Raw genomic sequence first — 7,960 nt, 5'->3', positions numbered from 1 at the left:
ACTTCTCACAAATATGGACTATCATTTCTGGCGGTTACCCAAGGAACCAGATTTGAATTATTTTACATGGATTTTGTGGTATATTTGGAAGAATCGAAACGCTAAAGTTTTTAAGAATCAGACAAGGACCCCTTTTGATATTCTCCGGACGGCGGAGATAGAAGGTCTTTTGTGGGCTGAAGCCCAGAAAGATGAGTCTAGAAATCGTGAATCTCTACATATTGCAGAGAACTTTTTTTCACATGGCGTCAACAAGTGTTATATAGATGGAGCATGGAAGGAAGATGATCCATACACGGGGCAGGGATGGGTCTACAGAAAAGGTGGATCAACTGATACTATGATGGGTGCAATGTCTATTCGCAGGAGTCTATCAGCTTTACATGCTGAATGTGAAGCTTTGATATGGGCGATGGAGTGCATGAAGACCCTACAAATCTCAGAGGTGGTGTTTGCAATTGACTGTTTTCAATTGGTGAAGATGGTGTCTACACCGACAGAATGGCCGGCGTTCACTACACACATGGAGGAGTTTCTGCGATGTAAAGAATTCTTTCTTAACTTTACTATCCAACATATCCCAAGGGTGCAAAATACACCATTCATTTGCAAGATTAAACTTGTTTGCATGGTTATACAAACTCATAGATAGACTCTTATCACTATTTTGTTCCTAGGTATCGAGCCAATTTTCTGTAAGGCTTCCTTTAGATCCGCAGTTCCATTTATTGGCTGCAGTTTATGGATACCCTCTGCAGCTACCAAGATGGTTACATGAACATACATGACAATATATTCGTTTTTGGGGACAGCCTTCTAAATTCAATACCCTATCCTAGTATACACTGTGAATTTTTAAGTGTCCCACAATATATTCATTGCTGAAACAGCTAGCGGTCCAAATTTTTGAGCTTTGTCTCTTTATGCTGTTCACGTTAACAAGCGTCTCCTCATCGAATTTGCCCCGTTATTCAATCGAGAGTTGATTAAATTAGTTCTCTCCGCCTTTTATACTCCGTCTCACATCAATCTGAAAATAAATGATACAAAACAGAGTGGTTAAGTTCTGTATCTATGCCCACTAAATGCTCCTAGAGATACGAGCCATGCAAAAACTGGTGAATATATCAATCATGGGAGAACCAGTGGACTTACTGATGAATTACAAGAGATGCAATAGTCCGGGTACCTCAGCAAAGCCAATGTTGCCTCTGTTCGACAAAAATTGTTGAAGGAAAAACATTTAGGAATCGCACATTTCGCAGGTCAATGAGAAGCATCAAAAAGGTAAAAGCAAGAAAGTTAGAAAGAAAAAAATGATATTTATCAGAGATATGTCTTACTCCATCTTTTACATATATTAAGCACGAGAAAAAGATAGTCCGTAATAAGTCGGATTGACATTTTTCACTAAATATGATAAACACCACAAAGTTAAATAAATCTCAAATGTTTTAAAAGCCATTGTTAGACATTGTTTGTAATCCAGTCAGAGCTGCATTTCTAACATTGTTTGTATATGTTACCGGTTAAAACATAGCTGAGACCCTCCGATGTGGATGTATCATCATTTTCAGCAAGACGATTGAAGGTCCTCCCTAAACCCAGCAACCCCACCTGAAACGATACATAAACAAATTATTACTCACAAACTCCGTATTCGGGTGAAGTGTTAGATCATTTAACTGTAGGTAAATAGTTCCAAAAAAGGAGTGGAGAGGTGACATGTAGTTTAAGGACACTAGTTTTCTGAGTATCGGTTAAAGTGGAACCTTGTGAATGGTCTGATAGGAATCCAAACACCACAATAAAGGCTGCAAAACCAACCAGAATCAAAGAGAAGCTCGAAAATCCACCAAAACCAAATCCAACATAGAGACCTCCACTGAACGGAGACGGTCTATAGCACGGAGCCGAGTACCTCGCACTAGGATCCGATGTTCTCAGCACAGAATAAGAGGGGTAGGAAGAAGAAGCAGAAGAACTTCACGATGGGAAGGAGTTACCGCCGATTTTACCACCAGAGGCAGCAAAGGCCGAATTAGGATCATAAAACAAAAGCAGACCAAGCAAAACCATGGCCATAGCGGGTTTCTTCAGTGAATCTAACGTTTTCTTGATCTGAATTGCGATTTGGTCAAATGAATTCTTCCATATCTGACAAGGACCCGAATTGGATTGTTTGTATTTGATGGCGATTTGGAAATGAAACAAATTTGATTTGAGGTGAGGTTTTGAGTAGAAAAGAGTGGTATGATTCTGACGCCCTCGCGTATATGTCAAAGGCGGACTCAATCTAAGCAAAGAAGAAGCAGTGGCCATTATTAATTGTTGGATGTGGCCAGGTATGGATTATCTAGCTAGGGTTTTATGTGGTGAGCAGTGAAGAACATTTGGGTCAAAAGAGAACAATCATCCTTTATTCCCTAAATCTAATATGAAAATCTGATATGTCCCTTCTTTTATTAATTTTTGAGTTGATTTATTTTTTAAAAGACGTAAATTATTGCTAAGATTTTAAATTGGGTAAATTTGAAAAATATACCATTTATGATTTAGAATTTGAAAAATACATTTTTAATTTTTTGATAACTACATTTTCCTACATGTGAAAAGACATTTTTATCTTAATTTTAATTAAAACTAAAAAATTTAAAAATAATTGAAAATTGAAACTACTATGTTTGAGATAGGTATATTCCTCAATCCAATTGAGTCAATCATATGATTCTGTTAGCATTTTATATTAGATCAATATTGATACTTTAATTTGATATACATTCAATCTATGATTGAATTATAGATTATATTTTGATATATTTTCTACAATGATTATTACTGGTTTTTGTTTGTATTTGCCATACCCAGATTAAGGTTTCAAAACCTCATTAATTTTGAAGAGTTCTCTAAGAGTGAAATATTATTGTGTTTTCTTTTCTATTCGTCCATCCTTATAGCGGTGGTTATTATTTAGTTAGTTTAAACTTTAATTTTATTTTTGAGAAGATTTATGTTATCTTCTGCATAGTCGGATTTTTGTTTTGCTTGGCTATTTTTGTTGTGATTGCAGTCCCATTTTAAATCAGATCTCCATTTTTGTGGGAACCAAAATTCGCATTGTCGATTTCCGTTTAAATAAGGAAACTAGGAAAACCCTAATTTCCCAGAGGTTCCAGATATCTGCTAATACCACATGCCAAGCAATCAGAACATGACAATAACAACGATAAAGTATAAGAAATCGAAAAGAGAGCAAAATAGATCTTATTCCGAATTTGCGTCTGAGCGTAAAAACAAGGTAAGAGCCTGGGCTTCGAGAGCTATCGGCGAGATTCCTAGTTCTAAAACCTTAATACTACAAAAACCTAGTTGAGTCGCAGCTCGAATATCAAAAACGGAAAGTTGCCTAAAATTGTTCTAAGTGCTAAGTTTGCTCTGAAAAGTTTTTCCTCCATGCCTCTCGCCTAGGACTCCCTTATATACTCGCTCCTAGGTCGGTTTACGCTTTTACTCTTCTGCCCTTATGCCGTCATAGCATAAAATGGAGATATTCTATTTTTTCTGATCTTCGTAATTATCTTCAAAATTTTGTATTTATCCACAGAAACTTGACATTTATCTTTCCTTGCGCACCAAGCGTAAACCGTCCTACGGTTTACGAGCTTTTGGTTAAGAAATCGTAAGTTAGGCCTCGAGTCGTGTCTTAGGTCCCTTTGGGCCCTCTTCCGACTCAAAATGTTTATTACGATTTCTTTTCGATAAAGAACGAACTTTTCGTAGTTTTTACTGTAAAGTTTGATTGATGACTTAGAATGGCGAAAAACATGAACTGAGTTCGCTACGGTCTTCGGGAGATAGCATCGAAAGATAGACGAGAATGCATGGACTGGTGTCAAATCGACGTTTCGGAAGAGCTCGGTCGCTACGTAGCAACCGAGCTTGGCTCGAGCTCGGTCGCTACGTAGCGACCGGTTAGTGTGCATGTGTGACACCACCGATATGGTCTTAGTATAAGTTGACTCGACCAGCCGTGCAACAAACAAACAAGAACATGCACAACCGATCACTCGTAACTGAAACCAAACCGAGAAGCCACAATGTGTACATAAACGACTAACCCGAAATTCCCGAAATAAATCCAGGTACCTTAGGCCAACCGCCTAAGTACACATATCTTATTAGGTATAACCCGAGGCTTTACAACCTTAAGAGTAATACCCAATAGTTGGTTCGTCCGGACAAGGACTAATATCATTTTGAACCCGTACTTTAAAAACATTCCTTATACACTGTATACTTATTCATTTAAAAGAATCTTACAAAATCTTATAGATTAACCTTGAGGTTTTCGGTCAACAAACCTTATAGATAAAGTATATCAAAACGACTGCAAGGATAATACCGCTGGCTAATGCCGTTCCTTCCCGTCCTAGAGTAAAGGTCTCCCACCTACTGGTTACCTGCATATCAAATGAGTCATGAGTAACTAGTTTACTCAGTGAGTCTAATCCCACACCCAAACACATATCATTAGTATCTCGAGCAAGCGACACCATTTGAATGCAGTGGAATTATATTCCATAATTAATATAATTATAAGGCCTCCCATGTGAATCTATCTTAAACATCACCTCCACGATACCCGCCAATCACTCATACTCTTAATATATATATATGCTAAACCCGGAAAACCACCAAGGCTGACAGAGCCTAACGGGGAATAAATATAACCATCATCTCCATCAGATATTCCAAGATATAACATCCAACGCTGCATGCAGTTACACAGCCTCCAGGGTGCGACCCCATCATCGTGTCTTCTTGACCATGATCCATATCGCAGGACCAATTCACGGCAATGCGGGACTTTTGGGAGAGTGAGTATACAATAAGACTTCACATGATTCACACTTATTAATAGAATACTTATAGATTATTACTTGAGAACAAGTACTAAGGCTCAGGATAACCTCAAAAAATTATTCTTATTGATTCTTAAGTATTTAAACTAGATAAATACTTCATATATAAATATAGATCAAGGGATAATACTTAATCAATCAACTATAATTACTCCTTAATTAATCCATGATTAATCCTTAATTAATCAATGATTATCCTTTAATTAATTCATGATTAATTCTTAATTAATCAACCATATTCAATATGCAATCATACATACTCATTCATAAATCATTCATCATCTATCTAGACTCACCTTTAAATCCATGAGATTAGCTAAGGAAGACTAGACTCGAACTCAAGCTAATCACACTTCACTTCTGGATCACTCTCGGTTCAGAACCATCACAATGATCCGGCTGATCCGAATACTCTCCTTGGCCATCTGAATTCACAACATAACAGTTGGAACATAAGGTTCACTAGTCTGGTTCAAGAAGAAACTCAACTCAGTTCATAACATTCCAGTTCAGTTCTCTCATATCAGTTCGGTTCAAGACAGATTGATACCATGTTCAGCTCGGTTCAAGCTTTAACAATTTAACTCGGTTCATATCAGCTTAGTTCATGCTCAGCTAACTCCGGTTCTAATCAGTTCCCAACAGCTTAACTCGGTTATACTCAGACGACATCAGTTCAAGACAATTTCAGACCATAGACAGCTCGGCTCAGATCAGATCAGAACATACTCAGCTCAATTCAGTTCTAAACAAGATCAAATCAGTTCGGTTTAATTCCCATAATTCTTATGAGTTCGTCTACTGGTTCTATGAGACTGATTAAATCATAAACCAACCAAGACTGAAGAGAACAAGACCTTAGACAACTGATCCTGACAGGTTAACCAACATACAGCAATTGGTTCTCATCAAAACATGGCTGAATCAAGAAGCTGAAGCTTACCGGTTTTACTCAACTAATTAAACTTAACTGGTTGTCTCTCTTCAAGCTAACCACAAATTAACCTGATCAACACCACAAGAATCCATGGTTGGATTTATTCAGAATTTATCTCCAGTGTAGGCAAACCAACAAAACTTCTCACAGAAACTGATCCACAACCATCTTACCGATCAAAATCAAAGGCTGAAGAACATGGGTGATTCTCTACTTCAGGACGCCAAATATTTTGCTCTTAAAAACTCCAAAACTCACTTATTAAATTCACAGAAGGGTGAGAAAGGGTCGTCCATGCTCACTTCTCTTCTCTGATTTTTTTCTGAATTTTTGCATGAGTTTTTCTCACAGATTTTTCTCTTTTCTTTCTCTCTTTCTCTCTGAAATTTTCTCTGGTTTTTCTTGTGCAACAGGACGTCCAGAAGAGAGAAGAAGGTATTTTATAGCATGAGGGGTTGCTTCAGCTGAGGGTTTACTTAAACCAAAGCAAGTTGCTGTCCTTTTCCTCCTTTGAAGAAATATTATTTTGTTTTATTAAACAAGCAACCAGCTTGTGACTTTCATGTGACTTTAGTGAAGCAAGTAAGCAGGTAGGTGCAGCTCATGTGACTGATTTACTGAGAAAGCAAGCAGAATAGCTGGTGAGGGTATTAGACTGGTCGGAATTTAGTTAAGAAATTTAACGACAATTTCAGACAGTTTTCGACTAAAATTTCTCATCCTTCGAATCTCGTCTTGCTTTCAACTAAGCTTGCCTAGCTTAAATAAAATTCGACCAACATTATTAACACTCTACCAGAACTATCAATGAGAGCCCTTCGACCACAAGACAGTCTCGTCGAGGTATCAATTCACCGGGTTGACTTTATTTTTAAATCTGATCGACCAACTCCAAACTGGTCGAGCGGAGTTTTTCTCGACCAAAAATTAACTGGCTCGTGAGGGTTATTACATTCTTCCCCCCTTAAAAGAATTTGTCCCCGAATTCTCAAAACATAGCTGTGCAGACTTTTACTGAACACTGGAGTATCTGCAAGAAGTTTAAGATAACCAACTCTGAACTTATCCTCATCTGCCCGTGTCAAAACAACTGATGGTTCCCCAAATACATCTTTTACAAATTTTTCCTTTTCTCCAATCTTCTGATATGGTGCTCACCTATCCGCAAAGGACGTTTAGGATAGGCTAAATAGGGTTACAAGTTTTCTGGTCTCAGCAGTTCTATCATAATGGGTCTGATATAAGATTACGCAAAATCGGCTCACCAATAGCATAACTAATAGAAGTTCCGGTCAACAGATAACCATTTCAACTCTGAACAACTCGGTACAGACCAAATAACAGATTTGCGGATTTCCCCAACTTTTCTAAAGCAATTCTTTCTTTTCTGAGCAAACACTTTCACGATAACCAATTCTTCATCGAACATATATAACTTTCATATATTGCGGTCTACATACTTCCTTTATTTTTAAGACCATTACTTCTGAAACCTTTCTATCTGCTTTCCTCCAGTTCAATAACATGGAAATATGGAACGTCAGGTGATGTGCTGTACGTGAAGGTAACATCTCCAGTCTGGTCAATGTTAACTTGATTAACCGTGCAACAATCAAACAAGAACATACACGATCAATCACACCAACATGATTCGGACCAGGGGTGCTACTCTCAAATACGCACACTCCCAATCCAAGAATGATTTCACTTACTGTATTCTTTACACTTCTGATCTATCTGAACACTCTTCATAATCTTATAACTGCTACTAGAACTCGATAAGAACCACTTGGTGAAATCCCTAGGCTGTTGCAGTGAATCCAGGTTCAACAAGAATACTAAACATGTTACTTTTAGATGTCGACCATCCTTTCAATGCCTTAAACACATCTTCATCTTCCCTGATTATCAGACTGTCTTCTACTCTGTTCCTTTTCATCTTTTACTTTTTAAACGATCAAATTACTAGAGTACACTTCTTCACATTTTCCCAAAAGTTCTTCAACACGCCAGACTGATTTGAGTGATACTCTAACACTTAGTAGTATACCATTGTAGGCCAACAATAACTGGTCCTCTTCAAAAGACTTCTTTCCTTAAT

General features: G+C 37.6%; 1 pseudogene; it reads right to left on the bottom strand.

Annotated features, from left to right (window-relative positions):
• Positions 1 to 694: 694 nt before the first annotated feature.
• Positions 695 to 4,094, bottom strand: LOC103848264 (annotated as a pseudogene).
• Between the last annotated feature and the right edge of the window lie 3,866 nt (positions 4,095 to 7,960).

This window comes from Brassica rapa, chromosome A03 (genome assembly GCF_000309985.2).
Source record: "Brassica rapa cultivar Chiifu-401-42 chromosome A03, CAAS_Brap_v3.01, whole genome shotgun sequence".
Taxonomy (NCBI): Eukaryota; Viridiplantae; Streptophyta; class Magnoliopsida; order Brassicales; family Brassicaceae; genus Brassica; species Brassica rapa.
Note: the sequence above shows the minus strand (reverse complement) of the source record. Positions and strands in the feature narration are given on the sequence as shown.